Genomic DNA, 13,265 nt, shown 5'->3' with positions numbered 1-13,265 from the left:
GGACTGTGTTGGATGGCGAGCTTTGGGGGGGGGGGGGAATGCAGATCTGTCCTTGAAGAGGAGGGAGAGCTTGTACCTGAATAAAACTTGGTTCTCAAGGTGCCACTGGACTGTTTTAGACTGGGGGGGGGCCTCTGCACCTTACCTGACTGCTTCTTGCTCTGACTGAGGGCTGCTGGGAGCAGGGGGTGGAGCTTGTTGCATGTGCCCGCCCCCTGGGCTCTTTCCTGCCGGAGCTCCGCTCCTGTGCGCTCCTGCAGGAAATGACTCCTGCTCTAAGGTGTGGAGTGCTGTGAGCAAAAATTCTACTCTGTGAGCTCCTGGCATTAAAGTCGTGAGCGAGCCATTTGGCTACTGCATAAATTAGTTCGCCCTGGAGCCACCCTTCCTGAGCCGAGACAAAAATGTGTGAGCCGGAGGCTAAAAAACGGTGAGCCAGCTCACGCTCACTCAGAGGGAACACTGATGGAGAAGGAGCACAGCCAGCCAAAACTGCACCGCCTTTCAAAATCTGGCCTCCCCCCCCTTCGTCCCTGCCCCACTAATCCAAACAAGCCACCATGGACTAGCAAGCTGACGTAAGGCCCAAGCGCAAGGCCGCCTCGCTGCAATTCCCAGCCGCCCATCCAGAGAGGGATCGGAGATCTGGAAACCCATAAGGGAAAGATGTCATCTCCTAGCAGTCCATTCTGTCCCGCCCCACATTCCTCTGCAGATCTCGCTGCGTCCCATAAATCAAGACTCGGAGGAGGCCGTGGAAGAGGGCTTTTCCCAGATCCCAGCTGATGGGCCCCCAGGTACCGCTAAACTGGCACCTCCTCCCCCATCGCAAGCAGGTCCTGAAGGCCACACAGCTCTTCCCTCTCTTACAGTCCAGGGCAGTCAATGGTGGAACCTCCATGTCCAGAGGCAGCCTGCCAAGGCGATCGGAAAGCCATCCCTGGCTGAGCCCCAGCCTAGCCGGATGCGGGGGCGGGGCTCCAAACTTTCCGACTCGCCAGGCAGACAGATGTCGAGGTATTTCTCTGCTGGAATCCATTGTGCTCTGGCTCCCCTGAGTGCGGACGGAGCCGTCTGCCGCTCGCCACTTGCACCGCCCGGGCCCCTGGACCTGACCGAGGAGTCCATCGCATCCGTGGCCTCTCTCGCAACCCCTCCCCAGCCTGCCAACTTTTGTGCACACCCATTTCTTCAAGCTCAGCATGCAAATGCTCTCTCTCCCCCCCCCTTCTTCCTCTTCCATAGATGCAGAACATATTCCCCAAAATCTGCTCTGCTTTTAAAAGTCCTGTAACCGGAGAACTCTCCCTCTCCGCCGGGCCAGGAACTAGCCCAGGGGCAATTAAAGCCGCAGCCCAGACCTCGGTCTGCTTGGAAATAGCTCCCCACAAAACCAGAGGCAGACCAGAGAGCTCATTCCGCTGTGGAGCTGATTTGATCACCTTGCTCTGCTCTGCAGGGGTAACGGGTTCGAACCAGAGGACTGAACAAAACCGGAGCTGCAATCAAACCGGGGGTTCCGCCGCCGCCATTTATCCACAGGGCTTCCCGAAACGCTTTCAAGGTAGCTCTGACAACCGCTTCTTTATAGCCCACCAGAGCAAAATGACAAACAAAGTTGACTGGGGCGGCCCCAGAAGTTTGAATCTGCTTTCAGCACCAAGCTTTGGCCTAAAAAAAAGCAACAAAGAAACTAGCAGAGAGCATCTCTGGCCACGTGCAGAGAGCCTTTTGTTCACACTAGACTGCAGCCAGTCTTTGCCCATCTGGGCGCTGCGGGAAGTTCAAGGGCCTTGAGACTCTGAACGGCATCAGTGGGAGCAGCTGAGGATCCTGGAGGAGTTCCCCCGTCCCTGGGCAGGAAAGTTCCTGGTTGGACGGGAGAGGGCCAGGAGGCCTCAGGTACAAGGTAAAAAGGTTAGAGCCTTGGGTCAGATCCTGAGGGCGTTTTCCCTTGGCACAAGGAGAAGTCTTCCTCTGACCCAAGAGGCCCTTAAGAACGTAAGAGAAGCCAATGTTGGATCAGGCCAGTGGCCCCTCCTGTCCAACACTCTGTGTCACACAGTGGCCAAAAAGACCAGGTGCTCTCAGGAGGTCCAGCAGTGGGGCCAGGACACTAGGAGCCCTCCCACGGTTGCCCCCCCCCCAAGCACCAAGAAGACAGAAAACCTTGCCCCAGACTGAGAGTTCCCATCTGTACCTTGTGGCTAATAGCCCCCAATGGACCTCTGCTCCATATGCTTATCCAATTCCCTCTTATAAGAACATCAGAGAAGCCAATGTTGGATCAGGCCAGTGGCCCATCCAGTCCAACACGCTGTGTCACACAGTGGCCAAAAGTACTAGGAGCCATCAGGAGGTCCACCAGTGGGGCCCAGGACACTAGAAGCCCTCCCACTGTTGCCCTCCCCCCCAAGCACCAAGAAGACAGAGCATCCCTTGCCCCAGACTGAGAGTTCCTATAAGAACATAAGAGAAGCCAATGTTGGATCAAGCCAGTGGCCCCTCCAGTCCAACACTCTGTGTCAGCAGTGGGGCCAGGAGACTAGAAGCCCTCCCACTGAGTGGAAAGTCCCTTTCGCCAAAGGAGTGTGCCCCCAGCACAAGAACGGATCAGCAGGATCCAACCCCACGAGTCTGTCAAAGACTCTTTTCTGCCCAAGCCAACGTACAGCATGACCCAAGTACAGGCTCTGCCCTAGAAGAAGAAGAAGGAGAGGAGGAGGAGGAGGAGAAGAGGAGGAGGAGAAATAGATTGGATTTATACCCCGCCCTTCACTCGGAGTCTCAGAGTGGCTCACAAACTCCTTTCCCTTCCCCTCCCCACAACAGACACCCTGGGAGGCAGGTGGGGCTGAGAGAGCTCTGCCAGAAAGGGCTCTTTTTCAAGAACAGCTCTTATCAGAACTACGGCTTGCCCAAGGTCATCCAGCAGGTGAACGTGGAGGAGTGGGGAATCAAACCCGGTTCTCCCAGATTAGAGTCCGCGCACGTAGACACCACACCAAACTGCATGCACACCAGGATCTCTGGCATTACCACAAACCCTTCAGGTTGAACACACTTTCATGGCTACCACGCCACTGTTGCTGCACCAGGCGGCTGCTAGATCCCCCCCCCCCCGCGGTCGGGCTGGCCCTTCCTTTCCCCCATCGCAGCCCGAGGCCAGAGTCAGCCAGAAGCAAAGAGGCCCCAGGCTCCAGAGACCAAAGAGTCCAGGAAACCTCACGCTGTTCATCAGCGCAGGGAGAGAGACTTGAACTCAGGGCAACCAACGCCAGCAAGTAAGGCACAGAGAGACGGAGGAGAGAGGGCACGGCGGAGTGGCTTTTCCACCCACATTTGGCAGCCTCGGACCTGGCGCTAGAAGTCCATGCCTGCATAGGGAAACTCTCTCTCTCTTTCTCTCTCTCTTTCTGGCACCTCTTCTTATCCGCAAGCCAAACACTCAGGAGCGTGGCGGGGGGGGGGGTCATCAGGCACTAGGGCATGAAAAGCCAAGTCAGCACCAGGCATGGTTTGCCCATCTTGCCACGCACTGCCAGTCAATGGAAAAAAGATCTGCGGCTAGCTGGCAAGGGGGCAGCCCGCCAACACACCCAGTCCTTTATGCACACCAGATGGGACCAGTGCTCCCCCTAAGCTGTGGAGTCTTGTGAGCAAAATTTGTACCTTGTGAGCTGCTGGCATTAAAGTTGTGAGCGAATGATTTGGCTACTGCATAAATTCGTTTGGAGCCATCCTTTCCCGAGCTAAGACAAAAATGTGTGAGCTGGAGGCTAAAAAACTGTGAGCTAGCTCACACTAGCTCAGCTTAGAGGTAACACTGGATGGGAGCGGGAGCCTTTGCCTGGCTGCATGACCTTCGCCTGGATGTCCCGAAAATGAGCTTTGGTTCTGCCACCCCCAAAGCCTGTTTGCAGTGCCGAGGCCACAGTGCCTCTGAGCATAGGTGAAGCGTGGTTTCTTCTCCCCAGCTGAGGCAGTTCACATCCGGGCATTCCAGGGCAGGGGGTTTCAGGGGGGGGGGGTTTCCCAGAGGGCATTTTGGTAGCAAGGCCTGAGTCTCTCCTGGGTGTTCTCCTGCCAGCAGTTCATTGGGAGGAGGAGGAGGGGGAGGAGGAGGACGAGAAGAAGACTGGATTTATTCCCCTCCCTTCACTACCCGAAGGAGTCTCAGAGCGGCTTACAGTCTCCTTTCTCTTCCCCTCCCCACAATAGACACCCTGTGAGGTAAGTGGGGCTGAGAGAGCTCTGAGAGAACTGCTCTTTCAAGGACAGCTCTGATAGAACTGTGGCTTGCCCAAGGTCACCCAGCAGCTGCGAGTGAAGGCGTGGGGAATCAAACCCGGTTCTCCCAGATTAGAGTCCCCGCACTGAACCGCCACACCAAACTGGCTCCAATCTCTTCGAATTATACAGGCTGGGGGGTGGCTAGGTTTCCCTTCCCCACCCCCCAACTGAGAAGGGCTGTGTTTCTGAAGGAGAGGGGGGGTTCACTGGTAGGGTGGGGGACGGGAAGCAAAGGCTTGCCAGTTCCAGGTTGGGAATCTCCAGGTGGTTTTGGGGATGGTGCCTGGGGGGGGGGGGCAGGGGCCTCAGTGGGGGGCAGTGCAGTGCCCTAGAGACCACCTCCCAAGGCAACGGTTCTCTCCAGGGGCGGGGAGCTCGGTTCAGGGGGTTGGCCGGGCTGGTCTGCGGCAGGCAGGCAGCAGAAGAAAGCTGGCGTCCGGTGGGCACCCCGAAGACCCGCTCGGTTTCATCCTGGGCAGACGCGTCCCCGCGCACGCACCCTCCCCTCGGAAGCACCCGCGCAGAACCAAACCCTCTTGGTCTCCCGGGGGCCCACGGGACTCCTGCTCTGTTCCGGGAAGGAGCGGGGGTTCCGGGAGATCCCCAGGCCCCACCTGGAGGCTGGCAACCCTCCTCCCGGCCGCCCCAGGCCAACTCCTCGGCGCCTCCTGTTGCTCCCCGTCCGGGGCAGCGAAGGCGAGGCCGGGCAGGGACTCACTCACCGGGCGGCGGCGGCGGCAGCAGCTCTTCTGCAGCGTCTCTGGCCCGCCCGCTTGCAGGAAAGCGGGTTTCATGCGGGGGCCGGCAGGGAGGGGTGGGGAAGGGAGGGCAGACCCCAGTGCCTCTCTCCCTCCCTCCTTCCCTCCCTCCCCGCCCGGGGGGCTGGGCCAGGGCGGTGCGAGCCTGGGGCGGGGAGGGCGGGAAGGAGAGGCTCTTTCTTTCTTTCTTTCTTTCTTTCTTTCTTTCTTTCTTTCTTTCTTTCTTTCTTTCTTTCTTTCTTTCTTTCTTTCTAGCAGCCCTCAGAGTCCGCGGGGCAGAGCGAGCAGAGTGAGTCGGACTAGGAACGGGGAGGCCCCCGGTTCGAATCCCCTCAGCACCCCTCGTGGAAGCTCGCTGGGTGACCCGGGGCCAGTCACACGCTCTCAGGCTCCCCTACCTCACAGGGCCAGTTTGGTGTCCTGGTTGAGTGCGCGGACTCTGATCTGGGAGAGCCGGGTTTGATTCCCCACGCCTCCTCCACTTGCAGCTGCTGGGTGACCTTGGGCAAGCCGTAGTTCTGTCAGAGCTGTTCTTGAAAAAGAGCAGTTTCTGCCAGAGCTCTCTCAGCCCCACCTACCTCACAGGGTGTCTGTTGTGGGGAGGGGAAGGGAAAGGAGTTTGTGAGCCGCTCTGAGACTCCATTGGGTAGTGAAGGGCGGGGTATAAATCCAATCTCTTCTTCTTGTTGTTGTGAATCCGCCTTGGCCAGATCCAGGTTGGGAAACTCCTGGAGAGTTGGGGGTGGAGCCTGGGGGAGGGAGGATCAGGACCTCACTGGGGCACAAGGGCAAAGCGTCCATTTTCCGGGGGGGGGGCTGGTCTCTGTGGTCTGGAGAGGAGCCGTCGTTCCAGGGGATCCCCAGGTCCCTCCGGGAGATTGGCATCCATCCACAGCCCACCCCGTTGCGGAGGCAGCGGCTTCTCCCCCCCTCCCGGACACCCCCCTATCGCTGGGCCGTGCAAGCGGGCTGCCCTGTGCCCCCGACCCACGCGAGCCGTGGCCGGGAAGCCCTTCGTCGACCCTCCCCGGCCAGCGCCTCCGTCTCCCGCCCTTCCCTCCCGGGAGCTGGGCCGGAGTCCTCCAGAGACTCCCGCTCCTCCGCTCCGCTCTTTCAGACGCACGCCAGCCCGGCGAGGTAGGCGCCGCGGAGAGAAAGCGGGATTGGCCGTCGGAGCGGGAAGGAAAGGAGAGCCGGCGGGAGGGAGCCGTCCGGGCTGCGGGGGCTGCCTTGATTCGAACTCAAGGGGAAGAGTACGCAGGCATGCCCACACACACACCACCAAAGAGGCAGGCTCCCCCCTCCCGAGCCTGGCTGCAAAAGCCTCTTCCCGAGGCAGGAAACAAGGGGAACTGCTCCCTCTAAGCTGTGGAGTCCTGTGAGCAAAATTTCTACTTTGTGAGCTCCTGGCAGTAAAGTTGTGAGCGACCAATTTGGCTCCTGCATGAACTAGTTTGCTCTGGAGCCCTCCTTTCTGAGCTGAGACAAAAATCTGTGATCCGGAGGCTAAGAAACTGTAAGCTGGCTCACACTAACTCAGTTTAGAGGGAACACTGGCTCCGGGGAGGGAGGCCGGCGGGGGCTCTCCTGCCTCCCGAAAATAATTGCCCCCTTTCCCTGGCGGGGAAAGTCTGGCCGAAGTTGGCTTTCTTTCCCAGGCTTGGAGGACAGGGGCCCCCCTGCGCGAGGACGGTGCAGCTCTGGGCCCCTTTCGACGGGGTGTGTGTGTGCCACGGAAGGGGGGCGGCTGGCATGGGGGGGCAGGCTTGACCTCCACCAGCTTCAGGGAATGGGGTGGGCTTGGCTAACTTGACACTCTCAGGGCTAGACCAACTGGCACCACCCTCACAAGACTGATAGACATGCTGAGAGGGATGTAGAAGGCCCCGATCCCAGCACCTCCCGTTCAAGGACCTCAGGTGTTGGGAGAGGCCTCCCTCTGTCTCTCACACCCTAGAACTGGGGTGTCAAACGTGCAGCCCGGGGGCCGGATCAGGCCCCCGGAAAGCTTTTATCAGGCTCGCAGTGGAACTGACTGTCTCCTGCTTCCAGTTCTGCTGCTACTGCTGCTGCATCATCGCTTGCTTCGCCAGACTCTCTTAATCATTCAACCATTTCATGTTTTTAACCTGGGTCCTGCACTCAGAACTCTTGAGCATGAGATTTCTCTGGTGAATGTCAATAAATCAAAAGTAGGTTTGCAGTTTACAGAGCTAATGTTTTTAGCATGTTTTTATTTTAAGTAAAAAAAAATCCTTTGTGTTTGTGTCCTTTATAAAGTTGATATCTCCGCTACCTGGCATTACCTTTTATGACACACGTGGCCCGGCCCAACAAGGTCTCGTTTATGTCAGATCTGGTCCTCACGACGAAATGAGTTCGACACCCTTGCCCTAGAAAGCCGCAGCCAGGCAGAGAAGAAACTAGGAAGCAGGCTGGGGCCCAGGGTCTGCGGTAGCCTCATATGCCCTGGCAGAGGGGCCGTGAGTCGTTTCCACCTGGGGACTGTCTGGTGTGGTTTTCCTGATGCTGCACAGTGGCAGTGGGACTTCTGCAGGACAGGCCTCCTCCTCTGCAGGACAGGCCCTCTCCCCCCCCCCCCACCCCCCAGAACAGCCCCTCCCACCACTGGTCTTTTCAGGGCTTTTTTTTAGCTGACAATTGAATATCCATGTGACCCAACATTGGCTGTTCTTATGGTCTTAATATTATTATATTAGATATAGTATCCTAACAAGCCATGTATCACGTTCTCTGAATTTCCAGGTTTGGTGTCGTGGTTAAGTGTGCGGACTCTAATCTGGGAGAACCGGGTTTGATTCCCCACTCCTCCCCCACTTCCACCTGGTGGATGACCTTGGGCAAGCCGTAGCTCTGATAAGAGCTGTCCTTGAAAAAGAGCAGTTTCTGTCAGAGTTCTCTCAGCCCCACCCACCTCACAGGGTGTCTGTTGTGGGGAGGGGAAGGGAAAGGAGTTTGTAAGCCGCTCTGAGACTTCCTTGGGAAGTGAAGGGCGGGGTATAAATCCAATTTCTTCTTCTTCTAAGTGCCCCTTTCATTGCAGAGATATAAGGGGAAAGGCATGTACCTACAACCAAAGGGGGCCCGAGCCTTACTTTTCTAAAAAACAAAAGCTGGGAATTCAAAGAAGCTGATATGCAGATTGTTATGACATTATAATGATATTAAATTATAATTTTTAAAAAAACCAGAGGAAAAGCAGGTGTCGCGTGGCTGCGGCCAGAAAAACCCAAACTTCCCTACCTACACAGCAGCCTGTCCAGGCTATGCTACAAGGAGAAGGAGAAGGGGGGGGGAAGGAGACTGGATTTATACCCCGCCCTTCCCTCAGAGTATCAGAGCAGTTTACAAACTCCTTTCCCCTCCCCACAACAGACACCCTGTGAGGTAGGTGGGGCGGAGAGAGCTCTTTCAAGGACTGCTCTTGAGAGATGTAATTTCTACCACTGCCCAAGCTAGTCCTTTGTCTTTCCGTTTTAATTCAATCAAGTTCTGTTAAAGGGAAAAAAGACAGCACACTGGGTGTGGACATTTATGCTGGTGCCCAAGAGAGAAGAAGAGATTGGATTTATGCCCCGCCCTTCACTACCCAAAGGAGTCTCAGAGCAGCTCACAAACTCCTTTCCCTCCCCCTCCCCACAACAGACACCCTGTGAGGTCGGTGGGGCTGAGAGAGCTCTGGCAGAAACGGCTCTTAAGAGAACAGCTCTGAGAGAACTTGTGATTGACCCAAGGTCACACCAGCAGCTGCATGTGGAGGAGTGGGGAATCAAACCTGGTTCTCCCAGATTAGAGTCCACCCACTTAACCACGAAACCAAACTGGCATCTTTTCCTGCTCAGAGGCTTCACTTCCAGAGGGGAGGAAGTTGAACTTTGAAGTCCCCTAAAAACTCTCAAGGCATGCCCCCCAGGGGAGCAGCCATACAGAAGAAGAAGAATGATTTGAGAGTCCAGCAACGGGGGCATGTCTGGATCAACAGAAGCGACTGGGACTCGCAAGGGCACTTTGCACATGGCCAGTGGCATCTGCTTCTTCAAGGTCACATGGGAGGCTCCGGGGATACCTCCTGGCATCAAAGACAGAGTCTTTCGGCCTCACAACTGGCCTACTCAGACCTCCAGCTGCAGAAACTTTGCCCTCAGCCTCGCCCACCTTGCAGGACTGTTGTGAGGATAAAATGGAGGAGAGGGAAACGGCATCAGCCGCCTTGGGGGTCCCCGGTTGGGGTGGAAGTGAAGGAAACAAACCCCTTCAACAGTGGAAAACAATTATTTCTTCAATTCATTTGTACCCCAACTTTCATCTCGGTGGGGCCCCACGGCGGCTTACATTGTTCTCCTCCTCTCCTCCATTCTGTCCTCACAACAACCCTGTGTGGTAGGTCAGGCTGCGAGAGCGGGACTGGCCCAAGGTTACCCCGCAAGTTCCCATGGCACAAGTTGGGATTTGAACCCGAGTCCGCCAGATACTAATCAGCCCTCTCTCCAGGGCTATTTTTGGGCAGGAACGTGAGTTCCGGCTGGCTCCCAAGTTGGCCACACCCAGCAGGAACTCATTAGCATAATAGGCCACACCCAACAGCAGGAACTCATCAGGGTTGGCTACATTAGGGGTGTGTGGCCTAACATGCAAAGGAGTTCCTGCTACAAGAAAAGGCCCTGGGTTTTGACAACAAACAAGGTCAACAGAATAAGAAGCAAAAGGTGGGTGTGGCTGGATGACCACACTTCTGGTAACATGGGGGTGCGGCCTAATGTGCTAATGAGCTGTGCTGTCAGGGGTGTGGCCCATTATGCTAATGAGTTCCTGCTGTTGGGTGTGGCCTATTATGCTAATGAGTTCCTGCTGGGCTTTCTCTACAAAAAGAGCCCTGCCCCTCTCACCCTGCCTCCCTCCGTCCCCTCACCTAGTGTTAATTTCACAGCTGAGCACTTGAGCAAAAGGGAAAAAGTTAAGTTCTCACTGCTGGGCCTCTTGCGAGCACAAGCCCAACTCCTGGAACAGGAATAGAAAGTCATTCAGGCCCCGAGGGAGCAAGAGAGACTCTGAGCCCAAGCAGAATATGTGTCAGAGAAACGGAGTCGGATCTGAACTCTGCTTGGGGAAGGGGCCTCTGCCCTCGCCACGGACCCACCTCTCTCGCCACTCTTGCAAAACGGCCCGGGAGGGAAGGGCGAGGAGGGGAACCCCCGGATTCCATCCTAGAAGAAGAAGAAGAGATTGGATTTATGCCCCGCCCTTCACTACCCCCAAAGGTGTCTCAGAGTGGCTTACAAACTCCTTTCCCTTCCCCTCCCCACAACAGACACCCTGTGAGGTTGGTGGGGCTGAGAGAGCTCTTGACAGAAACTGCTGTTTTTCAAGAACAGCTCTTATCAGAACCACGGCTTGCCCAAGGTCATACAGCCAGGTGCGAGTGGAGGAGTGGGGAATCAAACCCGGTTGTCCCAGATTAGAGTCCGCGCACTTCACCACAACACCAAACTGGCTCTCCTAATCAGCAAGATTTTGGAGAAAGGGAGCTGCAATCCCGCCCAACTACGATTCCTGGAAAATGTAGTTCAGTGGAGAAAGAGAGGGAGAGCTGGCTAGGCAAGACTTGTCCAGGAAGGCGATCGAAAGGAAGCAAATGCTGCCATCCCGCTGACGCGCGAATCTGCAGAAGCAGAGCTCCAAGTCTTCCTTTGCTCTCGACCCACAACAAGTATTTAAGGGTTCACTGCCTCTGAACGTGGAGGTTCCATTAAAGGCCTCCACTGAGGGCGGGGCAGCGAGTTCCAGAACGGAGGGTGTGGCTTGTTCTGCAATTAAAAACAGGCCGTCAGTCATGGCGCCCGGAATAAAGGTGGTATGTGAAAAGCTGGGATTTCTAACTACAGCCTGAGCCAGCCGCCTAAGACAATCAGATCAAGGAGCGGACTGCGAGGAGAGAGAATTGAGTCACAAGAACTGCTGTGAAATGATTGATACTAGCACTTTATTATGGCTTATGGTTTAAATGGTTTTAGAATTAATTGTTGCTGTTTGATCTATTTTACGTGCATTGCAAATGTTATGTTGTTCATGGAAGGGAGGGCTGGGTAGAGATTTAATAAATCAGATCAAAAAGTGCGAGGGGATGCCTCTCTGTCAGTTTTTTGTCACCTGCCTGGGGTGCAAATTGGTTTGGAAACAACTCAGATTCCTTCAGTGGTCTTCTCGCCTGCCTAGATCAGCCCTGGCCTCCCTCCTCAACCCTTGCTTTGTAATTTAGTGCCACAGCCGAGCTTGGGCAGTGTCCTGCAACGCTGTAGAATGCTCCCGCGCAACCCTAACGTGCAATTTGACCAACTCTGGCCTGGCACTGCTTGTAATTTGGGTTTTCCTGGCCAGCGGGTTTTGCTGGGTCAGCAGTTGTGCTCCAAGGGAAGAGGCGGCAGCCAGCTCCTTCCTCCGCACGGAGATTTATGGAGAGTGTCTTGGAGCGTGCAGGGAGGGTGCTTGGCCGTCCAAGAGTGCCGCTCCCTCCACAGCTCGGGCCATGTGTGCTCTCGGGGCTGCTGAACACATCCAAATGCTGGGCCCAGGCCCCGCACCACGTCAAGGGTCTGTGCTGCAAGCTGGATGCATGCTGCACGTCTCTGGAAAGGTCTGCTATGGTTGCCAGCTCAGGGTTGGAAATTCCTGGAGATTTGGCGGGTAGAACCTGAGGAGTGTGGGATTTGGGGAGAGGAAAGACTCTAACAGGGCACCATGCCCTAGATTAGGGGTGTCGAACCCATTTGTTGTGAGGAGTGGACAGCCCCGTAGCTAGGGACTTTTTTGGGAGGGGGCCAAGTTTTGAGTCAGTTTCAGCGTGCTGGTCAATTTCACGCTGTGGCACCCCCGGCTCAGCAGAAGGCCACTTCTCTCCCCCCTCCCGCTTTTGACATCCTGCATAAATTACCCGCCCCTAAAAAAAGTGTGGCTGTCCTCCACCCCGGGACTTTGCAGTCCGAAGAAGATTTAAGTGGGGGTGTTTCTCAGTCAGAGTGCAAAGTGGCGCACAGGTGGTGAGTTGAGGCACTTCGGGGACAGCCCGGGAGGGAGGTAGCCCAGAAGAAATGGGAGGGGGCCAGGCCCCATGGGCCCCGCATTAGCTATGGGCCTGGGGGTGGATCTGACATAAATGAGACCTTGTTGGGCCGGGCCATGTGTGTCATAAAATGTAATGCCAGATAGCGGAGATATAAACTTTACAAAGGACACAAACGCAAAGGTGGTCTTTTAACTTAAAATAAAAAGATGCTTAAAATATCTTGCAATATTTTGTTTATTTAACCAGGTCTGATAACTGACACCTCTTGCTCTGAATTATTGCATCAGAATGTCTGTGCTGTTGCAATCTTGAGTATGCTGTTCAGGTGTGTATCTGTAAGCTGCAAACCTACGATGACGCAGCAGCAGCAGAACTGGAAGAAGAAGCAGGAGACAGCCAGTTCCACTGCGGGCCTGATAGAAGCCCTCGGGGGGGGGCCTGATCCGGCCCCCGGGCCGCGTGTTTGACCCCCCTGCCCTAGAGTCCACCTTCTGAAGCAGCCCTTTTCCCCAGGGGGACTGATCCCTGCCACCTGGAGACCAGTCGTAATCCCAGGAGATCACCAGAACACTTAAATAATTTGGCAAGGACTCTGTCTATGATTCAGACACTTTTTATGGGATATTTATTATGTTGTATTTATGAAGTATTGATTTATGCACTTTGTTGTGGCTACAGGCAGGGGTCATTTCGTAGAAAAAGAGCTAGGGGGACTCATTAGCATAACTCATTAGCATATGCCACACCCCCTGACATCAGGGCCCCGGCGGTGGACCTGCAAGGCCAGCGGGACTGTGAGGAAGCCCCACCAAGGCCCTCCCTGGCCCCAGGCAGGCAGGGGTGGGGAGAGGCGGGGAGGAAGCAACTTACCCTCCCTCTTCTCCTGCCTCCTCCTGGCTGAATGAGGGCTGGAAGCGGGGTGGCCAGAAGCAGGGGGCGGGGCTTCGTCATGTGCCCCGCCCCCCGTACCTCACCTGGGGGAACTGCATTCCCCCGCGTTCCCCCCAAAATGACCTCTGGCTACAGGTCATTTACATATTATTATATTAATATATTATTATTAAATCCAGTTATTTATGGATTATTAGTTATTCACGGACCGCGGTGGCTCAGAGGTTAAGACGCTGAGCTGC

At 55.7% G+C, this 13,265-nt stretch overlaps 1 protein-coding gene across 1 annotated transcript in view; it reads right to left on the bottom strand.

Annotated features, from left to right (window-relative positions):
- Positions 1–5,066, bottom strand: part of TMEM119 (transmembrane protein 119) — a 13,368-nt gene extending 8,302 nt beyond the window's left edge. The window contains exon 1 of the mRNA XM_015413253.1: positions 5,016–5,066. The gene's annotated coding sequence lies outside the window, so the exon portion shown is untranslated. The remainder of the gene's footprint in view (positions 1–5,015) is intronic.
- Positions 5,067–13,265: the final 8,199 nt, after the last annotated feature.

Source organism: Gekko japonicus, unplaced genomic scaffold, assembly GCF_001447785.1.
Source record: "Gekko japonicus isolate JY-2015 unplaced genomic scaffold, Gekko_japonicus_V1.1 scaffold10, whole genome shotgun sequence".
In the NCBI taxonomy this organism is placed as follows: domain Eukaryota; kingdom Metazoa; phylum Chordata; class Lepidosauria; order Squamata; family Gekkonidae; genus Gekko; species Gekko japonicus.
The sequence above is the reverse complement of the archived record's forward strand: the minus strand, read 5'-3'. Positions and strand labels throughout refer to the sequence as shown.